The following is an 11,509-nucleotide window of genomic DNA, read 5'->3' on the forward strand; positions in this document are numbered from 1 at the left end:
GGTGAGTCACGGTTCTCTCTCCCGGAAGCAAACGGCTCAGCCCTCCTGTGCTCAGTGCACGGCGATGCAAGCAGCCAGAGACAGGTGGGGATGTGGTCACCGCGACAGGCGCAGCCACTGTAGTGAATCCGATGGGATCCGCGATCCCCCAGGGGCCCGAGGCACACCCACCCAACACGAACAAACGAAGGCTCTGCGTGTGCAGCACGAGTCCCAGGAAGCCGCGCAAGTAGGGACGGCACTCGGCACCCACTGGTTAAGATTACGCAACACTGGGAATTGATACGAAAATGGAAAAACAAAGCATTTCTGCACAGACGTTTCTTTAACTTTGTTTTAAACAACACGTGAGGCGGAGTGAAATTCACACCCAAACTGCAGAACTTACTAAAAACCCAGTGATGATGGAACAGCGCCTGCTGAGGGTGCAGACAGAAGGGGCTCAAGCAGGACTTGCGGGAAACCCCGGAGGCCTGAGCTGCTGTGTTGCCGAAGGAACAAAACAAAAGAGAAGAAAATAAGCATTTGACCCAAAGAGGTTTGAAAGGAAAAATATAAATCTGATGAAAGCAAAAGATAACATCACAAAAGGTGAACACACAAACCAAGGAGTTAGAATCACAGCAAGAGTAAAGAATCTGTTCAAAACCTGATTCTTCGAAAACATGAGTAAGACGCACAAAACACTCAATAATCTCGTGGTGAGTGGAGGGCAGAGCAGGCCTGCAGAATGGGCCACGAGGAGGGAGACGTCAGAAAGAGGAAGTACGGCATGACCACCTCGCGGGGCTGTGCGTAAACACGTCCCAAACTTTGTCTAAGTCAACGATTTTCCAGGGAAACAGTACTTACCAAATCACGTGAGGACGCACGCACGGAAGAAACGGCGCCAGGACGCACGCACGGAAGAAACGGCGCCAGGACGCACGCACGGAAGAAACGGCGCCAGGACGCACGCACGGAAGAAACGGCGTCAGGACGCACGCACGGAAGAAACGACGTCAGGACGCACGCACGGAAGAAATTGGGTCAGGACGCAGGCACAAAAGAAGCCGTAGCGCTAAGTCCCGACCGCTTTGCAGGAGGCCAGCCGGGCTCCTCCGGAACCGGGAGAAGAGGGACAAAAAGAACTTTGTGAGGCGCGTGCACGCTGGCCCGGCGCCTGAGAGCCGCGCGGAAGCAGGACAGCAGGCTCGCGAGGTTCGGGGACCGGCAGTGATTCTGCACCAGCTCGGGGGAGGGAAGGAGCCGCAGCCGTTGTGTCCGTAGACCTTCCGGACCCCCTCCGTGAGGGGAGCCCGCCTGCACCTGCGGGGAGGCTCAGTCGTGCGCGAGGAACAACCCGAGGGGTGAGACTGCGAAGACGAGGCGCACCTAGGACTAAGGTGACGTGCCTGTGACCGGAATGGCGCATGAGGAACAAAGGGCGGAACCCGCCCCAAAGATACAAAGTTGAGACCTGAAAGGAAAGAATTTCGCTGCAGACGGTCTCCTTTAGAAGGCGTCCCGGGACCCAGCAGCCCGGGCTGTAACAGGGGCGAGAAGGGAAAGTCGCCGGACAAACATTAGGGGAATAAACGCAGACCCTGTGGAGGGACCTCTCAAAAGCCACACGGAAAGCAGAGGGACCGTGCACGGCTCGGGACGGGAACGCGCGAAACCCCGGGCGTGGCCACGCCCCGCGAGCCCAGCTCCGCCCCCCCGGGGGAGGCCCAGGGCCGGGGTCGCAGTGGCCGTGCCACATGGGATACTGCAGACACAGGGAAGCCAGCCTTCAGTCTGCACCACAGGCCGCGGCCGCCCGACCTCCCGAGAAGCTCCAGGGACACACCAAGTGCTTAGGTTCATCTTGGAATGTTTGCAAAGCGATCAGTAAACATCGTGGTAATGAGACAGAAGTTATGTTCCATACAAGGGCGGTTTGTCTTCCCGTGCTGCTAACATCTGCTTGATATTTATTCAATATCCAATAAAACTAGTAATTAATCTGGGTTTTCTTTAAAAAAAAAAAAAGGGAAAAGAAACAGCGGAGAAATGGAAAGGATTTGACTTGCATCCCCAGCAGCCAGAAGATGGAGTGCACCGCGCGGTGGCTCCCTCGTTGCCCTCGTTCTCAGCAGGGAGCATAGCGAGCCGCCACCCCCCACCCTGGCCTCCGCCGTCCCCTGGGGTCATCACGTGCTCAGCCCCAAGGGACCCCCTGGTCAATTTAGAGGCATCTTCCAGAACCTCGCTTCCTCCGTGGGCACTGCTGGCTCAGCCATGCGACCTGGAAGCCTGCCTGTGGTCCTGCCCTCGCTGACCGCTGTGTCCAGTGGGACTTGTGTGGTCCCCAGACTCCACCATGACCGAACATGGCAGGGTGGCATGAGATTTGCCCCGAGTGTTATCTGAAGGAACTGAGTCCCCTAAGTGTGGTCCCCAATACACCTGAGGTGAGGGTTCCCACCAGCCGCCAGGTGTCCATGAGGTTCCAACCTCCCCCACAGTGGGCGAACCGGCTTCTCCGACACGCGCCCACATAGGCACAAGGGTGCATCAACCACACACTGTGTCTGCCTCTCCCAGTCTCTTGGACACAGTGACCGGTAACGCTTCCCTCAGAATTCTCCCAGCCATTGGGGTGGCCCAAGGTTGGAGCCGAGCCCCTTGGCCATGGCTCTTCTGGTCCTGAGAAACCTCTCCCACCTTCCCCAGCCGCCAGCGGGTGGGACAGCATGCCCCCAGCCCGGGGCTGCCCTGGGTCCTAAACCAGTAGCTTCTCCCCTGGTACTTTTAATTAAGCGGATGGGTTTATGTTGGCTCTCACCCAGGTGCAGCAGCGACAGCCCATCCAGGGAGAGCCGCCTGAGGTCCCCTCCCCCTTCCACCAGACGGGGACTGATTAAAATGCACATGGCTTTACCGCGGGGGGGCTATTGGAAAGGGGATCCGTAATCTATTCATCTATCATCTTTGCTTCCTTGAGGGACACTTTTTGTACTCCTGCAGATAATAAAGAGGACATTTCTTGCAGAGGGCAGCCTCGACCCTTGGAAGACGATGGTTCCCAGACGAACGTCCTAGATGGAGTAGTCAGAACTGAAAATCGCAAACATCCACCCGCTCAACAATAAAAATGGAAATGTCCGCTCCCAGGCATCATTACATGCTTGTTGAGATAAATCCAGCCCTTTGCATCCATTAACCTTTCCGTGTGTGGCCCTCTCGCCCGGATGTGGATGGTGTGACCTTTATTCATCTAAAAGCACGGGGGCTCTTGTGTTAAGTGGATGCCACTCCAGGATGAAACTGATCTTAGAATGAGGATCTCTGGAGTTGTCTTAGGTAATGTGATGGGAAGTGGACTCTGTACTCTTGGCTCAAGGATAAATTAAACAAAACCCAGTTTAAGAATCGTTTCCCCGATGAGTTGCTCCGGACCCTCTGTCACTGGAGAAGCCCAGATCCTCAGACCCGAAGGCATCCCCAGGATTCAAAGGGAAGATCCGCTCACTTTGCACAAGGAGCCTTCTGGGAGCACGAGGTACACTTCAGTGTCTTCACTCCAAAGTCGTTCCATCCAAGAATGAATTTGAATCTAAAAATAATATTAAAATACTTAGGAATACTTTGAAAAAGATTAATTAAGAAGGGACTCACACAAAAACAGAAACAAGTCTGAGATACAAAACCACAGCAGAGGGGCAAAGTGGGCGTGTGACCCCTTTAAGAGATGGCCACCGTGAGCACTGGGTGAAACAACCAGAAACTAAAGACAGGAAAACCTTTTTTTTCCCCTGTCGGAAAGCTCCCCGACAGGGACAGAAATCACAGGAGGCTCAGTCTGGAGAGGCTGCAGCCGAAAGGGGTTAGAACCAGGACAGGTCGCTTTCGGGACCAAGGGTTCGCCCCCCACGGCTCCATCTGACAAGCGGAAGAGGAAAGTCGCAGCCTCACTGGTTGAAGGTTCAGGAGGGGAGCATTCTGGGCCAGACGAGAAGCTGGCAACCTGGGCACTGGGAGAAGCAGTGCGATCCAAGTTCTGAGTGTTAACTGCCTGGTGTGCGGGTGGTGGCTGTGCGGCACGCCCACGGGAAGGACTCCAGGGCCCGACGGACACGCGGCAGAGGCCAGACAGACACCTACTCTCGGAAGACACACCTGCACGGACCAGAGCCAGGAGCCGCCGCTGTTGTTAACTGAGCACCCTTCCCACCTGTGAGGTCTGGCGCAGAAAGCTGAAGGCCGTGCGCAAGAGGTACCAGAGCCCCGGCAGAACCGCCAGCGCGAGGGGAGAGCTCTGGAGACACGGAGGCCTCGCTCAGAGACCAGTCCCACATCTGGCCGAACCCGAGGCCGACCTCCAAATTATAAAAGCGCTGAGGAGACGGTGGGGGAGCCAGGCTGAAGAAGGCAGTCATGGGAAGCCACGAAAACAGAGCAGAGGCATAAGCCACGACACAGTTAAGGGGATCCTTGCGGTGTGACCCGGAAGAGTTAGCTGCCTGCGGGTGACAGGAACAGCCATAATCTCCAGAAGAACACAAGGAAATCCAGAGTCACTAAAACATATCATCCGCCACGTCCAGTGTTTAATCCACTATTAGACGTGTAAAGAAACAAGGAGGTTGGACCCACAGCAGGGAAAATGGCAGCCAATATAAATGGACTCCAAGTTGGAAGCAAGTACTGGTCTTAACAGAAAAGACATCAAAGCAACCATCATGAATATCTTCAAAAAATAAACATGCATTCAAAATAATTATACATATAAAGAAGTATAAGAAATGATTATACCAATGAGTAAACAGATAGGAAATCTCCACAGACAAATGGAAACAATAAAAAGTAGAAATTCCGGGGACCCTGGGTGGCCCTGACCATTGGGCGTTTGACTCGATTACAGTTCAGGTCCTGATCTCGTGGTTCACAGGTTCGAACCCTGAGTGGGGCTCTGTGCTGACAGCACAGGAGCCCGCTTGGGATTCTCTCTCTCTCTCTCTCTCTCCCTCCCTCCCTCCCTCCCTCTCCCTCTCCCTCTCTCTCTCTCTCCCTCCCTGTCTCTCCCTCTCTCTCTCTCCCCCCCTCTCTCTCTACCTCCGTCTCTCTCTCTCTCCCTCTCTCTCTCTCTCTCCCCCTCTCCCCCTCCATCCCTCCCCCTCCCTCCCTCTCTCTCTCTCTCTCTCCCTCCCTCTCTCTCTCCCTCTCTCTCTCCCCCTCTCTCCCTCCCTCTCTCTCCCTCTCTCTCTCCCCCTCTCTCTCTACCTCCGTCTCTCTCTCTCTCTCTCTCTCTACCTCCGTCTCTCTCTCTCTCTCTCTCAATAAATAAACTTTAAAAAAACAGATTCTAGAACCAGTAACTGTAGTAACTGGTAGCTACAGATGAAATATAAATTTACCAAGGTAACCTTGATATCTGTTAAGAGGTGGCCAAAGAAAGGATTAGAAACTTGAATAGTAGAAACTGCCTGATCCAAAATCCAGAAAGTAAAAAAGATTGAAGAGAAAAGAACAGGCCCTCAGAGACCAGTGTGATGATATCTGCATAATTTGAATCCTGGGAGAAGAGAAACAGGAAAAATACAGATGCTTGCCAAATATACATAATGGCCAAAAACTTCCAAAATTTGGTGGAAAAGTTAACTTAGAGACACAAGAAGTTCCACAAACCAGAAGCAGGATAAGCAAAAACACAACCAGTCCTAGACACGTCACGGGCAGTTCCAAAAGTCAAATTAAAATACAATCTTGGAGAAAGCCAGAGACAAGCAGCATATAAAATACGGCCGAGTGCTTCATCAGAAATGGAGGAGGTCCAGAGCTGGGAAAGGACTAAATAAGTTATTAGTAAGTTTAAATATTCATAAATACAAATACATATGAGTGTTTAAAAATTAGTACTTTTAAATGTATTCATCATGACCCTGGAGGGGCTGGAAGTCTGTGTAATTCACTACATGAAGAGACTGGAAGAGGCAGCCTGAATAATCTCAACTGAGGCAGAAATAAAGGCATAAACAATGTTCGTGTCTAGGGGCGCCTGGGGGGTTCAGTCGCTTGAGTGTCCAACTTTAGCTCAGGTCATGATCTCACGGTTCAGGGATTCAAGTCCCCCGTCAGGCTCTGTGCCGACAGCTTGAAGCCTGGAGCCTGATTCAGAATCTGTGTCTCCCTTTCTCTCTGCCCCTCTCCTGCTCACATTCTCTCTATCTCTCTAAAAAATAAACATTAAAAAAATTTTTTTAAAAGAACAGTTTTAAAGAACAGTTTAAAGAACATGTTTATGAAATCTCCTAGATTCTCCTGGGTGCCGGGCCATGTCCAGGACCGTTGGGTGAAGCCACACCTGGTCCCCTGTCCAGGCACTGCACTCCCCGATGGTTGCCCAGAGCTTTGCAGGCAGAGTGCGGTCGCGAACCCACGGTGTTAGCAGCTATTGTTAAATGCAGAGTCTCGGGCCCCAGCCCGGACCCGCTGCATCAGAGTCTGCACTGTAACACTTCCGTCAGGCGTGCACATGTGTGTGTGCATGTGTGACACAGAGAGACAGCTCAGGAGCCCCACCCAGAGAGCCTGTTCGTAGTCGAGAAAATTAAAGTCTCATCAAATGTTCAACGGACAAAAAAGTAATGTTGGCAGATTCGTACTATGGGTGAACTACGCCTATGAGAATCAACTACAAATAGTTCTGGAAGAAACAGGACCGCGTTGTGGCACAGCACATTTTATAAACGTGAGGACAGCGTCTCACAGTGATGGCAGGTCACTTTCGGTGGCACACGTACTTGTGAGTGCAAACCACGATGGACACCCCTGCGAGCGAAGAGAACAGGTCTGGGAAAGGAAGTATCTGTCTGTAACGCAGGTTTAAAAAAACATATGGGGGCGCCTGGGTGGTTCCGTCTGCTAACCGTCCCCCTCTTGGTCTGGGCTCCCTCCAGGTTTGACGTAAGCGTGTGTTCCTGTGAAAAATCTCGTAAGAAGACTTCATTTTAAAACGTAGACAGGCCAGTGTCTCATCATGAGCTCACAGAAAGCTTTCTGAGTCATATTTGGCTGCTAGAGAAACATCCGGAAAACCCCCGTGAGGCCCCCGGCCACCCTGAGCGAGGTCCCCCGCTGGCCGTGGCCTCCACGGGCGCACAGTCCTTCTCCAGGCCCCTCGGGAGCGGGGGGGGGGGGGGGGGGGGGGGGGAGGGGGGCGGGGACCGGAGGAGCTGAGGCTCTGCTTGGCCCCGTCACGGAGCCACTGCAAAGTCACACGTCCTGTCCGGCCCCGAGCAGGAGCTCCAGCCATCGGCCCTGAGAATGGAGGGCGATGGCATTGGACCTGCCTTCCTGAACGTTCTGCCGGGGAGCACCTCAGGAGGGCTCCGTCCTGACTTCTGTCCGTCAGTCCCTCCCGCTCCGTCCTCACAGCGATGCGGGGCCCCGGGGCCGCCGCCTCCCTGTCCCCACCTCCCGGCCCCTCACCAGGCCTTCTCCTGACACTGCTGACGATTTCAAGCCTCTGTGCTCCCGGACATGTGCGGTCACCAGGCTCTGCAGACGGCCAAGCCGCAAACGGGCCCACAGGATGCTGCCCCTGCCCACAAGCCCCCACCCTTCCCCTGAGAAGGGCGCCGTCTGCTGCATCCGGGTCGGCCGCGCAGTCCTGCAGGGGTGTCTTCCCAGTGGACGGACCCCTGTCCTGTGTCCTCACGTCACTCCAGCCGCCCCGTTGTCACACGGCTTCCCCATGGGTGTCAAATCTCCCCCTCCCTTATAGGGTCACACAGTCTCTGGACTAAGGGCCCACCTACTCCAGGGCATCTCGTCCTCAGCTGCTGACCCTAATTATGTCTGCTAAGACCCTATTTCCACGTCCACCGGTCTGGGGGTCCCCTGGGGGCCATCACCCCCACCCCCAGCACAGCAGCCTGGCAGACACGGGCTTCAGGGGAGGCGAGCTCAGGGCCGCACCTGTCCCGAGGCAGCTGGGAGCCCATCAGGTGGGGCGTCAGCTGCTTCGAGGCCCAGGTGGGGCTGGACCAGCCCCGCCCCCGCGAGAGACTGAGGTGATCGATATGCAGAGGCCATCAGGCCATCAGGCTTAGTTCAAACCCTGGTGCAGAAACAGAAGCGGTTGTCGCCGGTCCCGCGGATGACGGTGTGATCTGCCTGCGTTGTGGGCTTTCAGCAGGAGCAGAGGAGAGAAGTCTCCCGTCCAGAGGGACGGACGCGGCAGGCAGCCAGCGCCCCCCAGGACATTTGTCGGGAGGGGCCCGGGCTCCAAGGGGCGGGTCCCCGGGGTCACCGGGCAGACCGTGGACAAGCAGAGCCCTCAGGAGCCCGCCAGCCAGCAGCTGTCACACGAGCCCACCGTGGGGCGGCCAGGCCGGGACATAGCTTGGCCCGCACCTCGTGCAGACCCAGGACCCTGCGGCTGGTCTGGTGCGTCTGGCGACAGGAGTGGGGACCACCCACCAGCTGCTGTGAGCCTGTCCTGAGGCTCTGCCCCCGGACCCCCAGCCCCAGCTGTGGGCGATGCCCCTGCCGGACCAGCCCATCCGGCGACCCTGGCCGTGGCCTCCCCCGGGCTCTGCCCACTGGCCCCACAGGACGGCACCACGCAGGGGGACCCAAAGTTCGCAGATGCTCCTGGCCCGGTGGGGATTCCCAGGGTGGGGATTCGATTCACTTCTGCCCCTCAACCGACCAAGAAACAGCTCCGAAAGCAGTCAGGCTGGCCCAAAGTGGGTGGGGGAGTAGCTTCCTCACCCAGCCGCCTGCCGTCTCCTGGGCCGTCACGAGGCCGAGTGCGGGCATCTGGCTGTGGCTTAGTTGTTGGCGTCGAACAGACGCCGGTTCAGACAGCAGTGCAGCCCAGGTCGATGCAGTGAGTTTTTTGACACGTGGCAGAGAGAAGTCTGGCCCTCGGAGGGCATTGCAGACGCGGCCGTGGGCCCTGCAGGGGGTCTCATGGTCCACTGCGGCCCACCGGCCCCGACCCAGGGGTGCTGGGCACTCCTTTGCAGAAACCAGACCTTTTTCTCAGGGCACATTTCCCGAGAAGGTTCTTACCCACTCAAGGTGGTTTTCACACTGACGGGATCCGGGTCACGGAACAAGGCACAGCCGACAGATAAGCCCCTTCTCAGGGCCCTGCCCACGGCCCCCCAGGCAGAGGGAGGCTCGGGGGTGGCCGCCGCCTGGGGACGGCGAGAGGAGGCCGTGTGGGGTCTCTCCTTCCTCGGTGACCTTCGGGCAACGGCTCAATCCCTATCCGTAGGCAGGGGTCACACAGCAAGGCCCCCAGAGAAATCTGCTCAGATGAGGGCCACGGTCATCATGACACGTTTATTTCAAGCACAGACCCTTAATTCCTGTTCACCCCGTTGCTTACGTTTCAGAAAACAATCCTTCGGAGCAAATGCAGTAAATGAGATCTGGCGCCCTCATTAGGACCCTGTTGGCGGTGGGGTCCCCTCCTGTGACCACGTGCGTTCGTGGAGCCTGGAAACGGCCGAAGCATGGTGGCAGCCTCACCTGCCGAGCTCAAGGGCGAAAGAGGGGAAGGGGTCCGCTGAGGGGGTGCGGGTACAAGTTTCCCTGAGCTCCTCGGCCTCCGTCTGTGGGTTTTCACACTTGGGAACCCCAGCCGGGGTCCCCACTCTCCAGAGGCCCCGCGTTGCATGCCCGGGGCTCCGGAAGCCTGTTTGAGCCGAGTGCACCTGCAGGAGGCAGCACCGGGCTGCATGGAGCTCCTGGGGAAATGAGCCCGCACCCCCTCGAGGACGCCGAGAGCGAGCCCCCTGCCTCCCCGGCCCTGCCCCACTGCAGGGTGGGAGCTAAGCAGCTCAGGCACTGGTCCCTCCCCTCGAGCCCCCCGCAGACCCTCACCTCTGGCCTCAGGGCAGCCTGCTCAGCCCTGCCACCCCCACCCGGCACCGCACTATGCCTGCCTTTACCCCCAGACCCTCACTCAGGTGTAAGGACGAGGGTTTCCTAGGTTTGGGCACAGGTGGTCCTCGGAGAGCATGGCCTGGACAGTCCAGAAAGTTCCAGCATTTGATTACACATATGTAACATCTCATGACCAAGACAGGCCAGTTGGGGAGGTGACCCCTCGCTCCATCCACCCATTCTCCCAGCACTGATTAGGCACCTACTGCGTGCCCGCACTGTTCCAAGAGCTGCCAGGAAGAAGCATGAAGAGACAAGGCCCTGCCCTCCGACCGCGCCTTCCCTGGGGGTTCCTGGGGGCGGACAGACGACAGAGGACAGAGGTGGACAGACCCAAGTAGGTGGGTGAAGCCGCCGCTGGAGGGACAGTAAAGCCGCAGCACCACCCGGGGCTTCTGGACACCACGTCCCCACGGAGGGCCCGGGAGCCCGGGAGGGTGGCACTCTTTCCTCTGCGTCGTGGGCACGACACAGGACTGTGCTTTGGAGACTGTGAACATTTCAGCTATTAATTCTGATTATTGCTCATTAATTAAAATTAAAAATTAAGCGTGCACGAGTTTTGGCCCCCATCTGTTGTTTAGAGCCGCCGGTGCTCCACAGCCGATTCGGAAGACGAAACCAAGAGACGTGCTGACGATCTTTAGGACATTCTGGACAATAAATCTTTCTTAGAGACAAGTCGACGCAATAGCGACTCGGTTTCTGTGAATTAATCTGTGGACGTAAATATTCAGAGAGAATTTGGCCTGTCAGAGGACATTAAATGGGTCGTATTTAATTCACATGGGAGTCGTGACTCATTTCTTTTGTTGTGCTGAGTTCTTCTCACGTTTTTGCTTTGTTTTGCAGTCACACAGGTCACTGTCCCCGGGTGAAGGTGCACGTGGGTCACCATCTTTGCATGGCCTGACCTCAGAAACAGTCCCCGTACCATCACCCTGAGTAGACGCTATCTGTGTCCAGCTTTTGGAATCAGCCAACAGACCAAGTGTGGTCCACGTCCTTGTCGGGGGCCTCGTGGTGGGAGCAGACGGGGCGCAGAAGGGGCAAGGGCTCCTCAGCTCCAGGGGAGACCCCGAGACCTGAGTCAGGGAGCCGGCTGGTCAGCCCGAGGCCTGTTCCCACAGGGCCTCACACCCCGAGAGCCGGGCGGGCGTGGGTCGGGAGGCGGGAGCCCTTCTCACTGCGGCCTGCAGGTGAGCGAAAGCTAAAGAGCTACCTCAACAGACAGCGTTTGGCGGGCGGGCATCTCCAGGCAACGTTCCAGAAACACCTGGAGTTGAACAAGAGACACAAAGTGTTGGTTACCGCCCCCCCCACCTCTCTTCTAGACAGACCCGGGTGCCCCCGCCCCCACGTCCACTCGTGGCTCAGCGGTGGCCCACTCCTCCGACCTTCCACCCCGGACCCCAGAGCTCCGGGTTTCATGCCTGGAGCCCCCCACCCCCCAGCTGGACAGGAACTCGGCTCACAGATTTCTACCCCCGCTCCAGATGGATCCCTCGCCCCACGCGGGATCTCCACCTCAGCGGCTTCCCACAAAGACCCTCCGTGGCATCAGCGTCCACGCTCATCACAC

The sequence above is a fragment of the Acinonyx jubatus genome, chromosome B4 (genome assembly GCF_027475565.1).
Source record: "Acinonyx jubatus isolate Ajub_Pintada_27869175 chromosome B4, VMU_Ajub_asm_v1.0, whole genome shotgun sequence".
Taxonomy (NCBI): Eukaryota; Metazoa; Chordata; class Mammalia; order Carnivora; family Felidae; genus Acinonyx; species Acinonyx jubatus.